The sequence below is a fragment of the Melitaea cinxia genome, chromosome 26, assembly GCF_905220565.1.
Source record: "Melitaea cinxia chromosome 26, ilMelCinx1.1, whole genome shotgun sequence".
Taxonomy (NCBI): Eukaryota; Metazoa; Arthropoda; class Insecta; order Lepidoptera; family Nymphalidae; genus Melitaea; species Melitaea cinxia.
Window position 1 is genome coordinate 11,727,584 of NC_059419.1, and position 24,185 is coordinate 11,751,768.

A 24,185-nucleotide genomic window follows, 5' to 3' on the forward strand; every position below is an offset into this window, starting at 1 on the left:
TAATCAATCTATGCTTTTCTACAAAACTAGTTATCAACAACAGTACAAAGTATTCACAGATAAAAATCTTTAAAATATATTATTTTCTGCATGTTTTGCGATTGTTGCTTTGTTTTGCCGCACATCGCTATACGATTTTAGTTGTAAATTAAATTTAATGTTCTCATATAAGGGAATATTGTATTCTTTTTGAGAATAAAGTGTCTTTAACCCCAAAAATCATACACACTATCCGAGCTGCAGAGGTGAGCTGGTCAAGTAATTCCAGTCAATATTAGCATTTACCTACTTCAAGCGTAATCCGTATGCTGCGCTTCAGCCTGTAATATCCCACTACTGGGCAATAGGCCTCTTTCCCCATGTAGGAGAAGGATCGGAGCTTAATCGTATGGTAGTAATCCGTATTTATATACTCGTATATATATATTTAAATGTGTAAAAGTAAATTTTAATTTCGATTTTATGTTAGTCGGTCATTCAGTTCAGCCTATTGCAGTCCACTGTTGGACATAGGCCTCCCTAATGTCACGCCAGACAGTTTTCCACAATCTTCATCTAGCCTACACCAGCAATCAGCGATCCTCGGTCCAACAGGCTTTAAGACGTCCCACACTGCGTTTTCTAAGACGCGCTCTCCGCTCCAAGAGAGGTCTGCTCCATCGGCCATCGGTCCTGCGACACAGATCAACTTTTATGTAAATATACATAATTATATCTAATTCGAGTGTCTTGAAAATTCTCTTGACTATCTGCTAGTTAACATTAATGACGATTTACACGACTTGGCACAGTAGTCACAGCGATGGAATAAATAGAATTGATCACCATATAACAAAATGTATACAGGCTACAATGATTTTCTTAGTGGGAGTGTCTGTGTATTGTGTACTATGTCTGTTTTTTAAGATTTTTTTTTTGGTTTAAAATAAATAGGCACTAATATATCAAGAGCTCACGACTGCCTTTCTCGAGAGACTCGTCTTTTCATAAAAGCTGGAAATTTCTCAAGGCATGCTCCCATCACCGGCAGAAACAATAACCCATAATATATACCTAATTATAAAGTGTAACTCGTAGTAACTTTGACAGATACAAAATATTCTATATAAGTAGAAGCTGTTGTAAATGTCAGAAAACTAAAGAAAACGACAAAAAACGTAGGAGATAAGTTTTATACTTATGTGTTGTTATTTCTGTTTGCTCATTACTTATCGCGTAATTGATACCGTTCTGGACTTCGTTACTATCCTTATGTTTACCGTCTGTTACGTACTTCATTACATTAATCATTACTTTACGAAAAGAAATGGAATGAAAATATTTATTTCGTCATAAGCTGATACACGTACGAAACTGAAAAAGAAAACAAAGAAATGTATATAGATTCAGGATAAATGAAAGAGCTATTTGTTTTTCATAAACAAGTCAACTGCACCGAAAACAAAACATGAAAGAGTCTGGATTTAATTTAAAATCAATATGAACAAAAGTAGAACATTGCTAGCCAGCGGACCTCTTTTTATATCGAAAGCCAAATAACATTACTACAGATTAATTTTTGCCAAATAATCAATTGACAGTCTATGAAATAAATCGGTAATTCTACTAAGTTATAATGAACAAGCAAACTATTCAGCCTTCAACATCCCACTGCAGGGTTCTTTATTTATTTAAGAGGTACGTAAGAAAGGGTCGACATGCTCCTGGGGGGAATCGGGAATAGGGTCAGCAACGCGTTTGCGATGCTTCTGGTGCTGCCAGCGTCTATAAGCTACGGTAATTACTTACTATCAGGTGAACCGTACGCTCGTTTGCCAACCTAGTTAGGAAAAGAAAAAAGAAAAAAAACGATTCAGTCTGTAACATCCCACAGCTGGACATAGGCCTCTTTCTCCATGTAGGACAATGTTCTCATCCACCATGCTGCTACAATATAAAGAAACGTTCTGGTGTAGTGGCGCGTATGTCTAAGCGCCTGAGCATCGGCTTTTTGTGCATTCAATTCCCGCTTGGGATGTATATATGTATATTAACTAATATTTTTATTATGTTTGTGGGTCTTCCCACTGTGCCTTGGACAGCACGGCTGTCGATCCAGGTATCTTATACACCTGATAGCGATCGTTACTTATAGTAGGGAATAATTATATCCGCTAACTTGAATAATATAAAACAAGGTGGTGAAAATAAAAAAAATATAATTAATTGTAGTTTACAAAAAAATAACAGGTAATATTTTCTTCTAATTATGTTCTTGAATAATTGCAAATTAAAAATTTTAACATTTCATCCGTATCACGTATTGAGATAAATTAATTTTCCTCAAACGGTCTAACGGTTAACGTCTTAATTTGTCGAGACTCAAAGTGTATACTTTTTAATATTCGTTCAAATATTTAACTTACTTCTCGTTCTTCGAGTTCGCAGATTCGTTTTTTTTTTTTCCTACAAATAATTTATGAAATTAATTTAAATTTAATACTAATATAGAAATAACTTAAATACGCTGCTATTTTTTTTTTTTTTTTTTATTTTTTTATTTGTGCTGTGTGGCTACGGCATTAAGTAAAGAATATAGCCACCCCCTCTCTTCCCGTGGGTATCGTAAGAGGCGACTAAGGGATAACATATTTTTTTTATGTCACTAGGTCGGCAAACAAGCGTACGGCTCACCTGATGGTAAGCGATTACCGTAGCTTATAGACACCTGAAACACCAGAAGCATCGCAAGCGCGTTGCCAACCCAATCCCCAATCCCCCCAGGAGGAACATAGTTCCATTACCACCTTGGAACTTAAAATGCCGACCGATGGCGGGATAACCATCCCACTGCTGGCTTTGAAATACACAGGCCGCTGACGGGCAGCAGCGTCTTCGGTGCGACAAAGCCAGCCCTGCGGTCACCAACCCGCCTGTACAGCGTGGTGACTATAGGCAAAACACATGAGTTCACGCTATTTTTGGCGTGAACTTTTGGAGGCCTATGTCCAGCAGTGGACTGTGATAGGCTGAAAAGATGATGATGATTTTATTTATGGACAGCCAGTAGCTAATAAAGCAAATCTTATATCTAATACTAACACTAAATAACAAATAAGGTAGTTGTACAGCCTATGAAGGTGTCACAGCATGCTTAAATCTATGAAATTATTTAACTATTAATTAACTTTACCTATCCCTTAATCTATAAAATTAATTAACTAGGTAATAATAATAATAATAATAAATAGTTTTTATTTGCTCAAATTATGTAGTTTACAATATCAAGAAGCCCTGCGACCCGTGCTAGCTTAAAAAAGCTGTGTTACAGGCCACAGTGTCTTCCCCAGAAATTAGTTTAGTGGTATATTTTACTTAAAATTTCTGTTTTAACTTAATTTTATTAGACTATTTTAAAAAGGATAACACACTCTTCCTTCCAGACACTATCATTATAAATATCGACACTGCCACATAACTGGTTATAAGTCCCAATCAGTCGGACGGTTAAAGAGTGCTTGCTTGAGTTTAGTTCTAGCGAAAGGCTGACAGAAAAGCCAGAGACACGAGCCGCTCTCTTTATCGCTATGTGCGTACCCGCTATAGAAAATCATCCCTTTGACCGGCACAGCTTTTCTTTCAGACAATTTAATATTTGACAATTTAAATAACCTGTGTAACACACAGTATTTAAATTTCTCGATGTAACAGTTGTAACGTTATACGTACATTATTTGTGCTGCTAAATTAAAATATGCTTAAATTTAATATTTTAAATACGTGAAATGATTTTTCTTTAAAAAAAAAAAAACATTAGTTTATTATAATTAAATGAAATGAAAATCTACAGTAATTTATGATACACTATTTTTATCATAAATTATTTTTTTCTACAAACAAATTATATAAATTCATCAACCGGCATTTATATATTCGCGCGGGCAACATTTTAACTTTTCAAAAATTCAAATGAATCTTTTGTCTCGGCTGATAAAAACGGCAGTACTGGTCGCCGCCGCGTCATTCATTTTTGGAATTTTGTCTCAAGAAATAGTTAACGCACATCACATGTTTTATTACGGTCTCTTGATACGGTGTCTAATATATATTTAAGCATCGTAACCGTACTTTATAAAATTGTGTGATCCTTGCTTAGCGTTAGCGCTCGATTCAACAAATATTATAGTGACAGTGTTTATCGCCCCCAAACTGGGTAAGTGGTATTTTTATATAGCAGGCAATTTATGTAGTTAATGCAAGTAATCATGCCTATTGTAAAATATAATATTTGTATTCAGTAGCATAAATCTCATCTCAATTATGTTCTTAGATTTCATCATTTTTCAAGTCTACCCTCATTTTTAATATTTTTTATTATAATTATATATTGAAATATAAGTCAACCTACTTTTAAAAAATAATTATCTCCGCTTCTGGCTTTATGATTCCACGGCACTACTGCTACAATTTAGGTGCTTTCTTTTGTAACGCAGTGCCGTGGATGTTTGCAAATAGTGCTGGAACGATTATTTTTATATTTTGATGGCGCGTTCCAGGGTTCGACGATTGGGTCACCGATTTCGACGTTTGGCTCACCAATTACGACGTTCAAACCAATTTCGACGTTTCCACCTAACCCCAACGACGAGAGTGCACTCCGCCGGGTCTTGAACTACCCGTTCCTGCCGCCCCCGGTCGAAAGCGGAATCCTGCCACGCGACTCCCGGGAATATCACCTGCACGGCGAACCAGGAGAGTACCTGAGCCGAACTGCATTTGGAGCTTGTGTGAATTGGGTGCTCGACCCCGCCCATATACGTACATTTTTTATTTTTCTACCTCACCGGGTTAATTAATTTAATAAATTTTTTTAGTTCATGGTACCCTGGTTTTATTTACATCTCTAATAGACCAGGGGAACCGTGACACAGTGTTTTATATTTACATACAAAATTGACAGTGATAATGAATATTATCAGGCATCTTAGAACTATATATATTAGCTTACTGCGATAGCTTGTAATTTTCCCAGGATTAGCCAAAAATCTCGACTTCTTCAGTAACAAAAGCATTAACACCTGATTCATACTCTCACAATAACTTAGATTTAAACTCCCGGAGATTTAAATAAGATCAAAGCTCCTTTACATTGGACATTTGAGACTAACGTTTTAAATTATATTATAGTTACTTAGAATTATTATTATTATTTTTATTCGATTTTATTGATTGTTTTACTTGATTTGTGTTTTAAAAGTTCAAATTTAATGTTATTTTATCTATACATATAAATAAAAATGGAGTGTCTGTTTTTTAATATTAAAAGAACCGCTTTTTACGAAATGCATATGGATGTGTACACGGTACATATACCACATTTTTTCAATTTTTGTCCATCTGTCTGTTTGTTCCGGCTAATCTCTGAAACGGCTGGACCGGTTTTGACGGGACTTTCACTGACAGATAGCTGATGTATAAGGAGCATTTTAGGCTACTTTAGATTACTTTGACATTTTTTTTGTTAAATATCAAGCGAACAAAGTCGCGAACACAGTATACTAATACAAAAAATCTGTGGGACTATTATAAATAATATTATTTGTAATCAACTTAACTTATGCATTGGGTTCCCCGTAGTGTCAGATATAAGTTTCTTACACATCAAATAATAAAATTATTTAAAAATATTTTTTAAAATAAACAACATCTCAACCCACATTATTTCTTCGATAACATAATTATGACACCAATTTTCCATTGATACCAAGGCTCAGTCCCACGAGAAGTATTTATATAAAAAAAAAACAACGGATTGCCTCAAGCCCATCAAGAACTACCGTCTGCGGGCAGATTGACTTGATAAAAACGGAACAGCGTAAAAAGCGATCGTTAGCCTCGCCCCCTACCTGCTGCCTGAAGCTCGCTAAAGCTTCTGTAGTTTTTCGGAGCACAAGATACCGCGGAACTTGGCTTAATGTTTTCGCGCTAATACGATAAGGAAAATCCTTTGAAAATATTTACATGAAAAGAAAATGTGTTTGTTTACTTTTTATCTTAATTTGAGACTGTTGAACGTAGGCAATGAAGTCAGATGGAGCGACTCTTTTAAGACATTTCCTTTTTTATTTTATTGCTTTTCATTTACTTTATCATACACAACAAACATACTGAGTAAAAAAGAAAAATATTTCTATCGTATTTTTGTTAAATATTGAAAAGTTTGAAAATTTTATTCAAACAGGCTTCACAAGCACCTCCGAATCGCCAATTTAAAAATTATTTTTTTTTAATTGATTATTATTTTTAACTGACTTCAAATAAAGGAGGAGGTTACTCAATTCGACCGTATATATTTTTTTTTATGTATGTTCGGGGATAACTCCTTCGTTTATGAACCGATTTTGATAATTCTTTATTGTTGGAAAGGAGATATCCCTAGTTTGGTACTATGATAAGGAAACGAGGATCTAATGCTGGGATCCTAGAGAAATCGAGGGAAACTCTCGAAAATCCGCATAACTTTTTACTGGGTGTAACGATTTTGATGATTTTTATTTTAATCGAAAGCCGATGTTTATAATGTAGTTACATTTAAATTTCATCGAGATCTGATTACAACTTTTGGAGTAATCTTTGATTATAGTAATCTTTGAGTATTTACTTGAATAATTTTTCGTCTACCTACGTTGTATTACTTGTCGATATAATTGAAGTGGGTTTTTCTTCGTTTGCCTGCAAACACAATTATTAAAAGTGAAGCTACCACCAATTTGGAATGTAGATTCTGCGGAGAAGAACCGGCAAGAAACTCCGCAGTAACTCTTTTAAGATTACAGATTACACGTTGTTATAAAATTCGTTGAAGAAAGAAAGGTTCACTGCTCATTCCCCGTAGATGATAGCGTGATAATTTGTAGCCTATATGTTGACCCAACTTCTTAATAATATTCGTGCCAAATTTGAAGTAAATCCATGCAGTACTTTTTGAGTTTATCGCGGACATACGTACAGACAAACAGACAAAAATTCTAAAAACTATATTTTTGGCTTCGGTATCGATTGTAGATCACACCCCAAGTATTATTTTAAAAAAAATATTCAATGTACAGTTTTGACTTTCCTACCATTTTATTATATGTATAGATATATAGATATAGAAACTGTGTTACGGTACAAAATTAGTACCTAATATCATGCCTGAAATACAGCGTCACTAAGTCCACACATCTTTATCATCTAAATCATTGGTTCAGTAGTTCCATATGTTAGCCCTTTAAGCCTACAAACAGTCTTACAATCTTTTATCATTCAAGTAATACACATATTTTGACAGTTACTTAAATGTATTAAAGTTACATTCTTCAATCATGAACTAAGAGGACGGACCGAATACCTCCTTATCCTACATCTTAATAGCTTTATCGATATTTCTTAAAATATTGGCTGTAGGTATCCGGCGTTAGGTTAGGTCAACTGAGGTGAGACACAGAAGGAAATATACTGCTTGAAATCTGGAACAGCCCGACTGGAATAGTACCTCGACCTTACAGAAGATCACAGCTAAATAATACTGTTTTCAAACAGTATTGTGTTCCTGTGGTGAGTAAGGTGACCAGAGCTCCTGGCGGGATTGGGGATAGGGTCGGCAATGTACTTGCGAGCTACGGTAATCGCATACCATCAGGTCAATACGGTAATCGGTTGCATCAGGGTCAGCTGTCAGCTTATTTGCCGACCTAGTAGCAAAATCAAAAGTATAGTAATACAATACTCATTTTTATTAGAGGTAACTCAAACTCTACTCGTGAATTTAAACAGGGACACACAACAAGGAATCGGATTGCGAACCTCCTTGTCTTGAAGTCGGTTGAAAATAGTATTGTAATTAGCTTATAGTAGACGAACAGTTATTCTCAAAGCTCAAAATTACGTTAGCGGAGAGTTTTTTACTTATTAAATCGACTTCATCGGGTTTTAAATTTAGCTTCACGTTATTTTTATAATTGATGTAGAATTTTGATTTTTCCAATTTTACATATATGTAAGATAAATATTTGTATATTTGTATATATGTAAACGCCATATGAACATAAATTTAAATGTATTAATTTATATTAAGTATTAATTTTTATTATTAAGTAAAACTCAACGCTCACTTAACTTGGAGAGTAAGCTGGTGAACATGCGACGAGAGCGTTACAAAAAGTGTCATCGGGCGAAGCGAACGGAAATTGAGAGGGAGATATAAGTTAGTGAAGATATCGTTTCGTATATTACTGTAGGGGCAACTAAAAACGTGGTCTAATGCACAATCGTATTTTTTTTTTGTTAATTCCTCCATTTCCTAATTAAAACGATTTAGTCAAAGTAATAAATCGTTCCTTTAACGAAGCAGCTTAAAAAGTTAAATAAGTCTTACAAAACTTCTGACAAGTTAAAAACTTGAAAAATCTGTCCGCTCTGTGTTTAATTATGAGTTATTTTAATACACTCCAAGTACTAGTTCTTAGCGAAATATAATTGTGTTTGCTCGCAGACGTAAAAAAATCCATACTAATATTATCAAGCTGAAGAGTTTGTTTGTTTGTTTGAATGTCCTAATGATAGGAACTACTGGTTCAAATTGAATTTTTTTATGCGTGTCTATTTACCGAAGAAGGACCCTATTTAACATTTCAGTATAATTTTTCTCAAATGAACGCGGATGAAACTGCAGGACATAACTAGTATAGTATAAAAGAGAAATATAATTTTGCTCTCATGATAACGGTACATTGTGTGCCGACATATTAAAGTGTAATGCTCCGAAAAGTATAAGGGAGTCAGTGGAACAAGTCGAGACTCGCTCCGCGGATATTGTCTGATGTCGCCGCAGCCGGCGCCGCTCCGCCACCTACAACTACCGTACTATCATTCTACATTTTTAAATACAACTATCACTCCGTCTTCAGTCTCCAGGAATCAAGTCAATTGTCAATAGTCGCAAATATTGAAATATTCTGTAATTTTTGGAACTTACTCTTTAATTGAAAGAATCTAGCGTATGATCTTTCTGATGGTAAGCGGATACCATCGACTATAAACGCCTATAACATCGGGAGTATTGAAAGCGCGTTGCCTTACTATCCCAGGAGCTCTGGCCATTTTACTCACCACAGGAACACAAAACTACTTGAGAACACTACAATTTTGCTGATCCTCTGTACAGTTAAGGTACTTGTCCAATCAGACTGCTCCAGATCTTAAGCATGATATTTCCTTATGCACTCAACCTCATAATATAAATAATTAGTGTTGAGACAAATAGCTTAGCTCCGGTGTTCGTGTATATTTAGTAATTTAGTTATGAAAGTTATTTATTAATACATACGTGTATGAATGTGAGATGTAAGTGTGGCGCGACATCACGATGTCAAACTTTGTGGGTTCCAACCTTGAGTTTCAATTAAATGGTTTCCAACTGTTTGTTTTAAATGTTATCTCCCGTCTCTTAAGTCTTGGAAACGTTAATTCTGTTATAGTTTGAGAAAATAAACATTATCGTTGTTTAATTTTAATTACGTGTTAAATATGACCGACCTGGTGGAGTGGTGCAAGATTTTACGGCCGTTCCTCACTGCAATTTCTAAAAAATTTTCTTCTGTTTCATTTTATCCACTATTTTACATAAATAAATACATATCTTACAACACGCACGCACGCACGCACGCACGCACGCACGCACGCACGCACGCGCGCGCTCACACACACACACACGCGCACGCGCGCGCGCGGTCGTCTGTTAGGTAACAGTCAACTGTTGTAGCAATTTTTTTTTGTTTTTTTTTTTGTTTTTGATAAATATACATAGAAATAATTCATGTATAAATACACATATTACACTCAGACTCAGAGCCACTACAAACTGCGCCAACGGGCTAGTCAAAGAATATAATTATATCATCACTCAGCCTATCACAGGCTGCTGGACATGGGCCTCTACAAGTCCGCTTCAAAAATGGTGTGAACTCGTGTGTGTTGCCCATAGTCACCACGCTGGGCAGGCGGGTTGGTGACCGCAGGGCTGGCTTTGTCGCATCGAAGACGCTGCTGCCCGTCTTCGGCCTGTGTATTTCAAAGCCAGTAGTACTGTGTTATCCCTTGATCGCCTCTTACGACACCGACGGGAAGAGAGAGGGTGGCTAAATCTTTACTGCCGTAGCCACACAGCTTAAGAATATAATGAAGATTTATAATGTTTAATATCAAATCGATAGTGTCACAATGAACTCCACACATCCAAATATATCACAATAGATTAAACTCAGATATTAACAATGATACAATATTTGTGTTCGAGAGTAGGCGAGTAAGTTATGTCAGCTCACGTTTCAAGCGTAAAAAATTCAATGTTTGACAATATCGCCACATACGAACACGAGCATACGACTTTAAACCTAACGTCGTAAAAAATAAAGCCTATAGCCGAGTGCTTGTGTATCGAGTGTGTTCGTGTGGTTGAGTGTATGCAAACATGAAAAATTGAGCGTTCCTCCATTTATCGAGCACATTGAAATCTGTTAAGGGATGTATGAGTGCATGTTTGATGTCGGAGTTCTAAAATGGATTTTTATATGCGATCCGTTCTTATCTACTCCGGTACATGCATTTTACTTAAGTATTGTGTTCTTAAATGACTTCAGACAAGGGTTTCTACTATTTTATAACAAAGGCTATTGAAAATATTGCGTTAAATTTGGTTTTATTAGATTATATTTATTTTGTAATGATTTTAATACCTGTTGCGCTGGCGGTTGCGGATTCGATCCCCGCACATGACAAACATTTGTATTGGCCATACAGGTATTTGCCGTGGTTGGGTGTTTATGCAGTCCTTGTTATCATGTATACCTGATAGCGATCGTTACTCATAGTAGGGAATATATCCGCCAACCAGCATTAGAGCAGCGTGGTGGATTAAGCTCTGATCCTTCCCCTACATGGGGAAAGAGGCCTATGCCCAGTAGTGGGATATTACAGGCTGAAGCGTTTAATATTTTAAACAAACGCTTAGACTCTGTCAAATTAAAATTGTGAAATTAAATAGTTAGGCCTTAGTCAGTCTTTCATCTTTAAATTTAAAGTATCGTTATTATTTACTTTCATTAAACATTGTAAATCTTTAATCTTATAAAATAGAAATAGAAATATATCTTTATGATAAAAGTCTTAAAGATTGTTTTCTTTTTCATAAAATTAATTCATTTTAATTTCTTTGATATAAAAATATAAAATAAATTAATGCTTTAAATACAATGAATGTTTTATATTTTTTATTATTTCTTTTTATTCATGTGTTCAATGAAATACGTAATCTCTTCACAATATCAATTCCATTGATGTTTCTAAATATTGTTTCTAATTATAGTATATTTTTGTCTACAAGAGTTACACGTGTAGCTGAGAAGCTGCGGTCTGCGGTCCGCGTGACAACCGACCGTCATAAGATCTGTACATTTGTGTCAACCTCTAAACACATTGTGAGATATTCCTTCGACTTAAATCGCTCCAGCCTGTAATATCTTATTTAGGCTTCTTCCCCGTGTAGGAGAAGGAACACAGCTTAATTGCTGCTCCAATGCGGGTTGTCGGATATATTCCCTACTATGAATAAACGAGATGCAGAGAGGCGTAGAACTGCGAAAATCGCATCAAACTTTATTCCGTAGATTAACGTGATGCGCGGACAAACATACATATATACTTTTATTGGCTCTATGAATATACGTCATAATTTTGGAATGAGGTTGTTAATCTATTTTAGTAACGGAAAACTATATGTCGAGTTATTTTATATGTTTGATAGCCTTATTATATCGAGATGGGAATAGAACACTGCACCCACTCAAAGGAGACTCAGGTCGTGACATATCGTCTACTAATTTAAACCTTACAGAAGATCACAGCTAAATAATACTGCTTTCAAGCAGTATTGTGCTCCTGTGGGGATTGGGGATTTGGTCGGCAACGCGCTTGCGATGCTTCTGGTGTTGCAGACGTCTATAAGCTACGGTAATCGCTTACCATCAGGTGACCTGTACGCTTGTTTGCCGACCTAGTGTTACAAAAAAAAAAACGTTAAAGTGACAAAAACTATTGAGCGAAGACCTCTTTTTTATATTAAAAAAATTGCCGAAACTATTGGAGCTAGAGGTCGTATTGAATAGCTCGTATATTTTTAAATCAGGAATCAAAAAAATATTTTTCAGTAAAGTGACGCGCAAATAGATATAAAGGCCATACATATGTTTCAGTTTTCATACGCATTTTTGGCGCGAACTTGTGGAGGCCCATGTCCAGCAGTGGACTGCAATAGGCTGGAATGATGATGATGATGATGATACGTTTCAGGCATTGGTGTGATCTGGGCGTTAGTTTCTTTTGAAGTAAAACGTCTTTACGCACGCTTGACTTGGGGAGTAAGTAAGCTGGTGAATGCGTGAAAGCGTGACGAAAAGTGTGATCGAGCGAGGCGAACGGAACTCAAGAGGAAGATATAAGTTAGGTGGAACTAAAGTAGGTCTACTTCAGACATGTGGTCTAAAGCACACTCTTTTTTTATGTGTTGTGTAGTTCCAGGACACTCGTTCCAGAGTTTCATTCTCAAGGTCGTTGACTTCAGGATCTATTTTATTTATATTAGTGATTTTAATTACCTATGTCAAATATTATTAGTATCAAGTTAAAATATAAATAATCCTTAAAAACATCTCAATTAGAATTTTCTTGGAGTCGGATCGTGGAGCGCAATGTTTATCAGCTCGCTACCAGAACAAAGAAATAAAAAATATAAAGGCTTATTTATATCTAAACGAACTAACATGTACTTCGTACACCATAATACTTTTTTGCACATAATTATATATATTATTGTTTTTAACCGACTTCGAAAAAAGGAGGAGGTTCTCAATTCGACTGTATTTTTTTTTTTTTTTTTTATGTATGTTACATCAGAACTTTTGACCGGGTAGACCGATTTCGACAAATTTTGTTTTAATCGCAAGGTTTTGTGTGCCAATTGGTCCCATTTAAATTTATTTGAGATCTAACAACTACTTTTCGAGTTATATCTAATAATGCGTTTTTACTTGACGCTTTTTTCGTCGACCTACGTTGTATTATACCACATAACTTTCTACTGGATGTACCGATTTTGATAATTCTTTTTTTTGTTGGAAAGGGGATATCCTTAGTTTAGTACCATGATAAGGAAACCAGGATCTGATGATGGGATCCTAGACAAATCGAGGGAAACTCTCGAAAATCCGCAATAACTTTTTACTGGGTATACCGATTTTGATAATTTTTAATTTAATCGAAAGCTGATGTTTATCATGTGGTCACATATAAATTTTGCCGAGATCTGATAACTGCTTTTTGAGTAATCTTTGATAACGCGTTGTTACTTGACTATTTTTTAGTCGATCTACTTTTCTTCTGATCTCTTGTATTACTAGTTGATGTAATTGAAGTCGGTTTTTTTTTCGTTTGCGAGCAAACACAATTATTTTTAAACAACTAAGTCGAGAAACAAGCTTAAGCTCACCGGATGGCAAGTGACTACAGTAGCTTATAGACCCTACCCTCAATCCCCCAAGGAGCTCTGGTCACCTCACTCACCACAGGAACACAACACTGCTTGAAAGCAGTATTATTTAGATGTGATCTTCTGTAAAGTGGTGGTCCCCAGTCGGGCAGAGAATGATGTAACGAACCTTACTCTATAATATATAATAATAACGAACTCAAAATTGAGTGACCGCATTATAAATGCATTCGTTCGGAAGTTTATATAGATGAGAGACAGCTGGGTGATATATGGCGATATATGTTGGGCATATAAATGTTTTTTTTCTGATGTCATATCGTAATGTTATACAGCCTAAAATCTTCTTTATAATACTAACTCTCTAATAATTAAAGATTACGACCCGAAACAGGCGCGTTCAAACTAAACGACGAACTCTTCCGGTGCCTTCCTCGCGCTCTAAGAACTTCAACTAAAAGTAATGTAAACTTACAACGAAGCTAAACTGTGAAACTATAATAGTAACGGCTTGACACGTTTTAAAAAGAGTATACGGTTATTGTTTCATATACAACTACTTAGGTCGACAAACAAGCGTACGGCTCACCTGATGGAAAGCGATTACCGTAGCTTACAGAGGTCTGCAATACTAGGAGTATCGCAACCTTACTCACCACAGGAACACAACACTGCTTGAAGGCAATACTAGGTATTTAGCTGTGTTCTTTTGGAAGGTCCAGGTAGCTCCCCAGTTGGGCTGCCCCAGATTTTAAACAGGAAATTTCCTGCTATGCTCTACCTCAGTTAAACTTCTTAAGGTTACGCCTGTCTTTTATATTAAAAAAAACTAATTTAGAAGTACACGTTGCATATGTGAATATCACACCTAGACTCGAGTCAGGAATCGTCAGTCACAAAGATGTGTGTTGTATGATTTTATTCATAGTCATCAGCTGCATCTTGTAGTTATACCCGTCTTAATTTTTTTTTCAAGATAAATGTATCTGTTTTGTTCTAGATTTTCTGATTTCCAATTGGTCCCCAGCTATTAACTTATTTTTACAAGGTATTAAGTCACAAACGTCTAAGCATGTATGATTTTAAAGTCACTTAATCTCATAAAAATTGTTTCAGTCTGACGACACATTGGCGAATCGTCATATGTATATGTGTTAGAAACAATTAGAATAGGTCATAAAAATGTTTGTCATATTTTGTGCGTGTGTGCTTGTAATCTATGTTTCGGGACTCCTAACACAGGATACACTCTCTACTGAAGATCGTTAGGTGTGAAGCAATTTTTTATCTTACATTAAGATAAAAAAAAATACAATCACGATCACGACACGATTTAGTTTTTAACATCCCACTGCTAGGCATAGGCCTCCACGCTGTTCCATTGCAGGATAGCAGATACAAAAATACAATATAAATATACAAAAAGTACTATTTAGTAATATGGCAAGTAATATATATTTACCTTCATAATATTACAGGTAATTTCACTAAATACCTCCATTCATATTTCCAGCCGTGTATAAACATGCAGAAACGCGCGAGATACATCTAAGCGAGCTCCCGGTCTCGCAGGACGCGACCTCCGACTGCCTTTCATACATTTATCCATCAACTAAACACAAGGTAACGCGTAGCTCTGAACAACGGGGCCTTCAGAGGACAGTTAGTACTGAACGGCGATAGTGATAAAATGTTAAGAAATCCCTAAAGTGTGGGTAACACGAAAATAAATAAGAAATAATTATTATTTTATAGCATACACATACATTGTCGTCTATTTTTATTTAATGTATGTTACCTCAGACCTTGTTATGGTGGAGACCGATCTCGATGATTCTTCTTTTTTTTATCGAAAGGTAGTTCTTGTAATTTTGTCTCATTTAAATTTAATCGAAATTTGGCAAGTACCTTTTGAGTTATATCTAATAATGCGTATTGACTTGAATATACGCATTATACAGGCCGAAGACGGGCAGCAGCGTCTTCGGTGCGACAAAGCCAGCCCTGCAGTCACCAACCCGCCTGCCCAGCGTAGTGACTATGGGCAAAACACATGAGTTCACGTTATTTTTGGCGTAAACTTGTGGAGGCCTATGTCCAGCAGTGGACTCTATAGGCTGTAATGATGACTTGAATATAATATGTTCGTCGACCCACGTTGTATTATACCACATAACTTTACACTGGGTGTATCGATTTTCATGATTCTTGTTATAATCGGAATCTAATGCTTGTTTTGTGGTCTGATTTAAATTTTATCGAGATTATATGAATACTTTTTGAGTAATCTTTCATAACGCGTATTTACTTGACTATTTTTTCGTCTACCTACGTTGTATTACTTGTCGATGTAATTGAAGTCGGGTTTTTGTTGCGGGCAAACATAATTATGAACAAAATATTTCCCACTGTGTGTAAGGCAGGGTACTCAAATTATTTTATGGTATAGATAATGGAATTAACAACTACAAATACAAAACCACTAGTCTAGACTTTTTGGAAGTGCAAACAATCCAACACCCAACCATATTGTAGATAATAAGAATAACAAAACAACAATCTACGAGAAAACAGTGTGCCAACATTTTAGTCGCTTTGACATTCAGACTGCGCAAATCTTGACACGGCTAATTAAAACTCTTGTAGTAGCTCTCAATTATTATTAATTATTATTCATTATAATTTCACTCTGTAAGACATGTGTGATATCACACTGTAACTGGTTTTTTAGAAAATATTTAATTAGATTATCTTCGATTTTATTTTTGTGCTAACCACACATTAGGAATTCTTGAAATGATTTTTTTAATAAAAATAGCATGGTGTCGTCTCCTGTCAAAGATTTTCATTGTAATATGAAACTTTGAATAGTTACGGATCTCTATAAAGAGCTCACTATAGACGGCGCCACGGTTCGCTTAAACCGAATATAAAAATCATCATATCAAAAATTTCTTTCTAGCGGGTACATCGTTCCATGGCTTAATTGGCTAGAGTGCCGACACGGTCAGTCGAAGACGCGGGTTCGAACCCCGCTGGAGCGGTCAATTTTTGATATGATATTCAAAAATGTTTAGATTATCTTTGCTAGAATGCGATTATTATAAAATTAAAATAAATAAATATCATACAGCATACACACACGGTCGTCTGTTCCTACGTTAAGTAACTTACAGTACACTTACTGGATACAGTCAACTGTTAAGGTTGTTTTTTGATAAATATACATATAAATAATACATAGATTAATACAAATATTACACACAGTCTCGGAATAAAAAAAAACAATAAACGCTTTTCTTGCTTTTTACTTAGTATGTTAGCATTGGTGCATTTGTCTGTTTGAAGATTGATAAGTTCGTAAAATCTATTAACAAAAAAAAAGTGTTTTTAGTTAATGCAGAGAATATTTATTTTAAAGTTGAAATGAAATGTTCCTTTACTGAGCCAAAAGCTCTTCTCCATTTAAGAGAAAGGTTAGAACTTAATCCAGTACGCTGCTATATCCCTGCTGTAATATCCCTCTGCTCGGACCTCTTTTCCCATGTACGAGAATGATCAGAGCTTAATCCACCATGCTGCTCCAATGTGGGTTGGTGGATATATTCCCTACTATGAGTAACGATCACCATCAGGTGTACATGATAACAACCAGGACCGACGTGGGGAGACCCACAAGGACTAACGACCAGATTGGAAATAAATATTTTTATAAACACAAATATTCACTCCGATCCGGCAGATAAATTTCCTACACTAAGTAACGATGGCTATTACGAGTAGGTGTCGATGATAACAATCGGGCCGATGACTGTTCTCTTATATGTTCTCTCATATATATCTTATGATGAATGTTCTCTTTAAGGAATGTAGCGGGGGATATTGAAACGTGTCAGTCGGACTCAACGAACGTTGATTTAATAGGAAACAAAAACATGATGTCGAACATGTCATGAAGAAAACCTGTTCAGACGTGTTGCAGATAACATTGTCCTTGTGCCTTTAAACCAACATACAACGACGTCGTCCTTCCAAAAATACAACGTTATAAAGAACTAAATATTTTATTTTAAGTCGAAATTATTGGATATAATAATTATCACAATAATTAAAGTACAGAGAGAGCTAATGAAAGTAAATCTTTGGCCACGACAACGAATTGATGGCCTTTCAGAAACAACGTTTAAAATTAAAACATTTTTAAAACGAAGCTCCTGCTTCGACATCGGCCATCACAATTGATTTTAATAAATTAACCTCTTAATAACCTCTTAGTCAAAGATTTGAATAAGTTAAGGGTGAAATCTATTAATCAAAGTACATTTACGGGAAGAGGCAACTCGAGTCTCTAGCAACGTGTTACAGTTAGGTAACATTTTTAACCGACTTCCAAAAAAGGAGGAGGTTCTCAATTCGACTGTATTTTTTTTAACCGACTTCCAAAAAAGGAGGAGGTTCTCAATTCGACTGTATTTTTTTTTTTTTTTTTTTTTTTTTTTTTTTTATGTATGTTACATCAGAACTTTTGACCAGGTAGACCGATTTCGACAAATTTTGTTTTAATCGAAAGGTGGTGTGTGCCGATTGGTCCCATTTAAATTTATTTGAGATCTAACAACTACTTTTCGAATTATATCTAATAATGCGTTTTTACTTGACGCTTTTTTCGTCGACCTACGTTGTATTATACCACATAACTTTCTACTGGGTGTACCGATTTTGATAATTCTTTTTTTGTTGGAAAGGGGATATCCCTAGTTTGGTACCATGATAAGGAAACCAGGATCTGATGATGGGATCCCAGAGAAATCGAGAGAAACTCTTGAAAATCCGCAATAACTTTTTACTGGGTGTATCGATTTTGATAATTTTTACTTTAATCGAAAGCTGATGTTTATCATGTGGTCACATATAAATTTTATCGAGATCTGATAACTACTTTTTGATTAATCTTTGATAACGCGTATTTACTTGACATTATTTTCGTCACCTTACGTTGTATTATACCTCATAACTTTTTACTGGGTGCACCGATTTTGACGTTTCTTAAATAAATTAAAAGCTACTATTCGTCACGTGGTCCCATTCAAATTTAATTGAGATTTGATTCGTAATTTGTGAGTTATATCTAATATTGCGTATTTACTTGACGGTTTTTTCGTCACCCTACGTTGTATTATACGTTATATCTTTTTACTGGGTGCACTGATTTTGATCTTTTTTGTATAAATCAAAAGCTAATACTTGTCATGTCGTCCGTTTTAAATATGATTGAGATATAATGAGCAATTTTTGAGTAATCTTTGATGACACGTATTTACTTGACGATGTTAAGACGACTGTGGTCATGTTCAATACTTTGCCACAACGCCATCTATCAAAATGTTATGAAATTACTTCGTTCACTATCGATCAAATTACAATATTCCACTAGAGTAGAGAGTAGCAGTTTATTCGTTATAAATATATTTGAGCTTTTAATTTTTGAGTTATCGCTAATACTGGGTATTTACTTGGCTATTTTACGTCGACCAACGTTATATTAACCTCATTACTATTTTACTGGGTGGACCGATATCGATGATTCTTTTTTTAATCGATAGGTGGTGCTTGTCATGTGGTCCCATTTAAATATAATTGAGATTTGACTCGAACTTTTTGAACTATATCTTATATGGCGTATTTACTTGACTGTTTTTGGAGTTTTCTCCTTAAGAATCGATTTTCATTTAAGGCCCCAGAATGAAAAAATTGAACAGTAAAATCTACTGAACGAATGACCTTGTTAGAGATGGCGTTCAGACGTTTTCTAATAACGCAATTAGGTTCCGATAGATGGCGTTATTGCATTCATTTATTTACAATTTGATATAGTAATAATATATTTCTTAGACTAGTAAGCCTTTTTGTGCCTATTTAGTATTTAGACAGTTGATCTGAAGGGGTAAACTCCAGTCGTGCATCGGAGCTGTGTGAAAACATGAACATTACATATTTTTAATAAAAAAGACATAAACCGTAATTCAATATAAATCCGCTTCAACTAAAAAACCCGCCGTAATAAGCGATGTCAGCGCTTCGCGCGAATCGACGACGGGCCTTTTATGAAATTTCTGCCTACAATCGCTAACAAAATGTTAGAAATAACAGTAGAACATTATATAATTCTACAATTTTATAATGTCGCGTTAAATGGAATACGAACAAAGTATTACTATTTTTTCGTCGATCTACGTTGTATTACTCTTCGATGTAATTGAAGTCGGTTTTTTTTTCGTTTGCGAGCAAACACAATTATTTTAAGTATGTTACATCAGAACTTTTGACCGGGTGGACCGATTTCGACAAATTTTGTTTTAATCGAAAGGTGGTGTGTGTCAATTGGTCCCATTTAAATTTATTTGAAATCTAACAACTACTTTTCGAGTTATATGTAATAATGCGTTTTTACTTGACTGCTTCATAGGTGCACACAATTTCCTATATTTTTAACAAATTCACTCCAGTTAACCGTCACACTGAATGTGCCATTGTCTCTTAACATTTAACCGTCTTATACAAAGTCAATTAACTGTCGAAAATGTCGTTGTAAATGTAATTACATTTAACTAGTGGTCGCCAGCGGTCGAAACTCGATCATGATTAATTTAAATTATAAGTTTGAACATTAAACATTATAAGGGTCTGTTGTCAAAGACTTCTATAATGATAAATAATAGAATATAATTATGTACGTGTATGTGTCAAATACACGGTAGTGTGTGTGATATTTTTTTATTAATTTAGTGTATTTTTATGAATATTTTTTAAAAACTATTAGCATTCTGCACTCCTTCTCTATACATATAAACTAGAAGTATGCGAAATTTCATAATCCTCCGTCCGCGCTATTTTCGTAAAAAGGGGTACAAAGATTTTGCTTTACGTATTAATATAAATTACCAAATGGCGTATGCATTATATTAATATAATTTACTGCTAAGTAAAATAAAAATTATTTCAAATAACACAAAATTATCAGATAAAATTAATAACTTTTAGCTAGATTTAATCAAACGTTAGTAACACAACAGTTACTAGCCTCGGCGCTTTACTACACCGAAATAGTTTGATTAAGTACATTCCCCTATCAAGTATATAGAGTTAGTGTATATAATAAGTCATAATATTTTTTCCCCTTCTGTTTCGCCCCAAGAGGGCAGGTTACTTTATGAAGGATCTTCTCATTGCTTTTTAACCGACTTCGAAAAAAGGAGGAGGTTCTCAATTCGACTGTATTTTTTTTTTTTTTTTTTTTTTTTTTGTATGTTACATCAGAACTTTTGACCGGGTAGACCGATTTCGACAAATTTTGTTTTAATCGAAAGGTGGTGTGTGCCGATTGGTCCCATTTAAATTTATTTGAGATCTAACAACTACTTTTCGAATTATATCTAATAATGCGTTTTTACTTGACGCTTTTTTCGTCGACCTACGTTGTATTATACCACATAACTTTCTACTGGGTGTACCGATTTTGATAATTCTTTTTTTGTTGGAAAGGGGATATCCCTAGTTTGGTACCATGATAAGGAAACCAGGATCTGATGATGGGATCCTAGACAAATCGAGGGAAACTCTCGAAAATCCGCAATAACTTTTTACTGGGTGTACCGATTTTGATAATTTTTAATTTAATCGAAAGCTGATGTTTATCATGTGGTCACATATAAATTTTACCGAGATCTGATAACTGCTTTTTGAGTAATCTTTGATAACGCGTTGGTACTTGACTATTTTTTAGTCGATCTACTTTTCTTCTGATCTCTTGTATTACTAGTTGATGTAATTGAAGTCGGTTTTTTTTTCGTTTGCGAGCAAACACAATTATGTCTCATAAGACTAAAATTTATTATTTCATGTTAACACCTAAGAAAATATCCAGACAATAGAATAACAAGTTTTTCCTTTAAAATTTGCAATCTAAGTATCAACGATATTTCAAGTAAATATTTCCAATTTTGTATGTCGAATTTCATTTACAACATTCCCAAACATTGGAGTAATATCAGTTATATGTAAATGGTGAAATCAATTATCTTATAATTTAAGATCCGTGTTATCTTGTATGATTACACATTACACCCATACATATGCATATGGTTAGTGTGTTACTGTTTTTTTAAACTTTAAATAATTATTGACACAGCTAGCGACGTGTCTACAAGTGTCTTGAATCTCGATCTAGGAATCTCGACAAGTTTTTAATTAAGTTAAATAAGTTAAAAATATTCGTCAAGATATTTTTACAATTATATGTATTCTAGAACTATCCTGGGAACAGTAAAGTAATATCTCTTACGTTCCACAGATGGTGCTCGAGCTTTAAAAGAAACTCAGAGCGGTCTCCCTCTCTGTTATCTCGAGATTAATTAGCGCAGAGACAAAACCTCGCCAACACGGACTAGCCCTAAGCCCTTCGTCCACTGACGTATAACTATTTTTATAAAAATTTCATATGATTTTACTGATTATTTAATTGAGAGAGGGGATAGCAAGAAATATCCTGTTCAAAACCTGGAGCAGTCCGACTGGGGAAGTACCTCGACCTTACAGAAGATCGCAGCTAAATAATACTGCTTTCAAGCAGTGTTGTGTTCTTGTGGTGAGTATAGGTGGCCAGAGCTCCTGGGGGAGGGGAGATTGGACGGGGAGGGATTAGGGTAAGGTCTGAAACGCTTGCGATGCTTCTGGTGTTGCAGGCGTCCATAAGCTACGGTAATCGCTTACCATCAGGTGAGCCTTACGCTTGTTTGCCGACCTAGTTGTTTAAGAAAATTTGTAAATTATTGTAATACGTATTAACAACTATACAGATATAGTTATTATATAAATGTAAGCTTGACATGGGGGCAAAAATATTGGAAGACATCCTCTTTTAATCTTTCAGTACTACCAACATTCCATCGCAATATACCGAGTAGTCTCCAGAGCAGTCGGTCCACGTCAGACAGCGCGGGACTCGGTGTGCGATAAGCCTAACCCGACTTGTTTACTCTCTCAAATTGTGTTTGCAGTCGACGATTTTTAATTTTCACTGTAGACTCAAGAGATAATACGTTATTATAGGGCCGCGTTTATGAAGCGTTTAAATGTTTATTTTTATCTTCTTCCTCTCGTGTTTTATACGTCGATTGTCGAGACGATGATTCGCTGTAATATTTCATTGTTTACCGCTTGCCGTTACTTGCCTAAATATTTTACGTTCACTTCTCGTTGTCATGTCGGATGTATCTTACTGACTATTAGCATTATGAACGCAGAAGTTAATGGATATTTGTAACCGTGCTATGCAAATACTACTTAACCGATTTGCAATGAAATTTTATACATAATAATTGTGTTTGCTTGCAAACCTGACAAACTGACTTCAATTATATCGACCAGTAATACACCGTAGACGAAAAATTTGTCAAGTTAGTACGCATTATTAGAGATAGCTCAAGAAGTACTTGTTGGATGTCTTAAAACTTTAAAAGTGGGCGAAGGATTTATGTACGCGCATCGTGATCTACACCTAAAGAACCCCCTATTCGAAGGAACGCAGTTAGTAGTCGAACACCTGCAGCAGCAGCATCAATTCCTGTTGCTTAAGATTTCGTTACGGGTTGCTCTGGCTGAAGTATATTGTAGATTTAGGCCTTCCGGCCAGCCTCTTGCGACGATCTTGTGTAAATTGTCAGTCGAGCTGACCGGAGGCTGCACACTAGGTTGATGAAGACACTGCCACCACTTCAGGACACGTGCAGTCCAAACTGAAATTGCTAAATTGGGGTGACAATTTTGTAACGTGATAACGTCTTATAATCGATGAACACCGGCTGCACGCACGAAAAAGTGTCACGTTCCACCTGATCCTGAGCATGCAAGCGAGAGCATGGAACAAGCGGTAGAGAGGCACGATCGGCCCAAGCGTTGGCTTGTGACACAATTATCTCTTTTCTCAACGTCAGAGCAGTTCGAAATAATTCAGCGATAATAATTCAATACAATTCATAAAAGTATGAATTTTTCATCAATGTTTCTTTATGACGTTATCACCTAAAACTATCGTCCTTAAACCGACTTTACAGACAACCTTTTTTTTTTTCACCTTGCACGCTCCCGTGAAATCCTGCTGAACTTTTTGATAAAAACTATTAAAAGTATTCAAGTTGTAGAATGAACTTACTTTGAATTCAATCTGTGCCTTTATTCAATAATTCAGTACTTTCGAGGTGAAGCACGGCAAACATACACTACTAACTGAGGTAGGGCACAGCAGGAATTTCCAGCTCAAAATATGGAGCAGCCCGACTGGGGTAGTACCTCGACCTTACAGAAGACCACAGCTAAACAATACTGTTTTCAAGCAGTATTGTGTTCCTGTTGGTGACTAAGGTGACCAGAGCTCCTGCGGGGGATTGGAGATTGGGTCGGCAACGCGCTTGCGATGCTGCTGGTGTTGCAGGCGTCTATAAGCTACGGTAATTTCTTACCATCAGGTGAGCTGTACGCTTGTTTGGCGATCTAATGATATTAAAAAAAAAAAAAAAACTTTTTCATTTTAGGCTAGACCGACTGAGACTTGAACATATCAATT

General features: G+C 35.5%; 1 long non-coding RNA gene across 1 annotated transcript; it reads right to left on the reverse strand.

Annotated features, from left to right (window-relative positions):
- Positions 1-5,538: 5,538 nt before the first annotated feature.
- Positions 5,539-23,458, reverse strand: LOC123666562. Its single transcript, XR_006745276.1, has 3 exons — positions 23,383-23,458; positions 6,910-6,916; positions 5,539-5,551 (listed from the first exon to the last, which is right to left on the reverse strand). It is a non-coding gene; the product is annotated as an uncharacterized LOC123666562 (long non-coding RNA).
- Between the last annotated feature and the right edge of the window lie 727 nt (positions 23,459-24,185).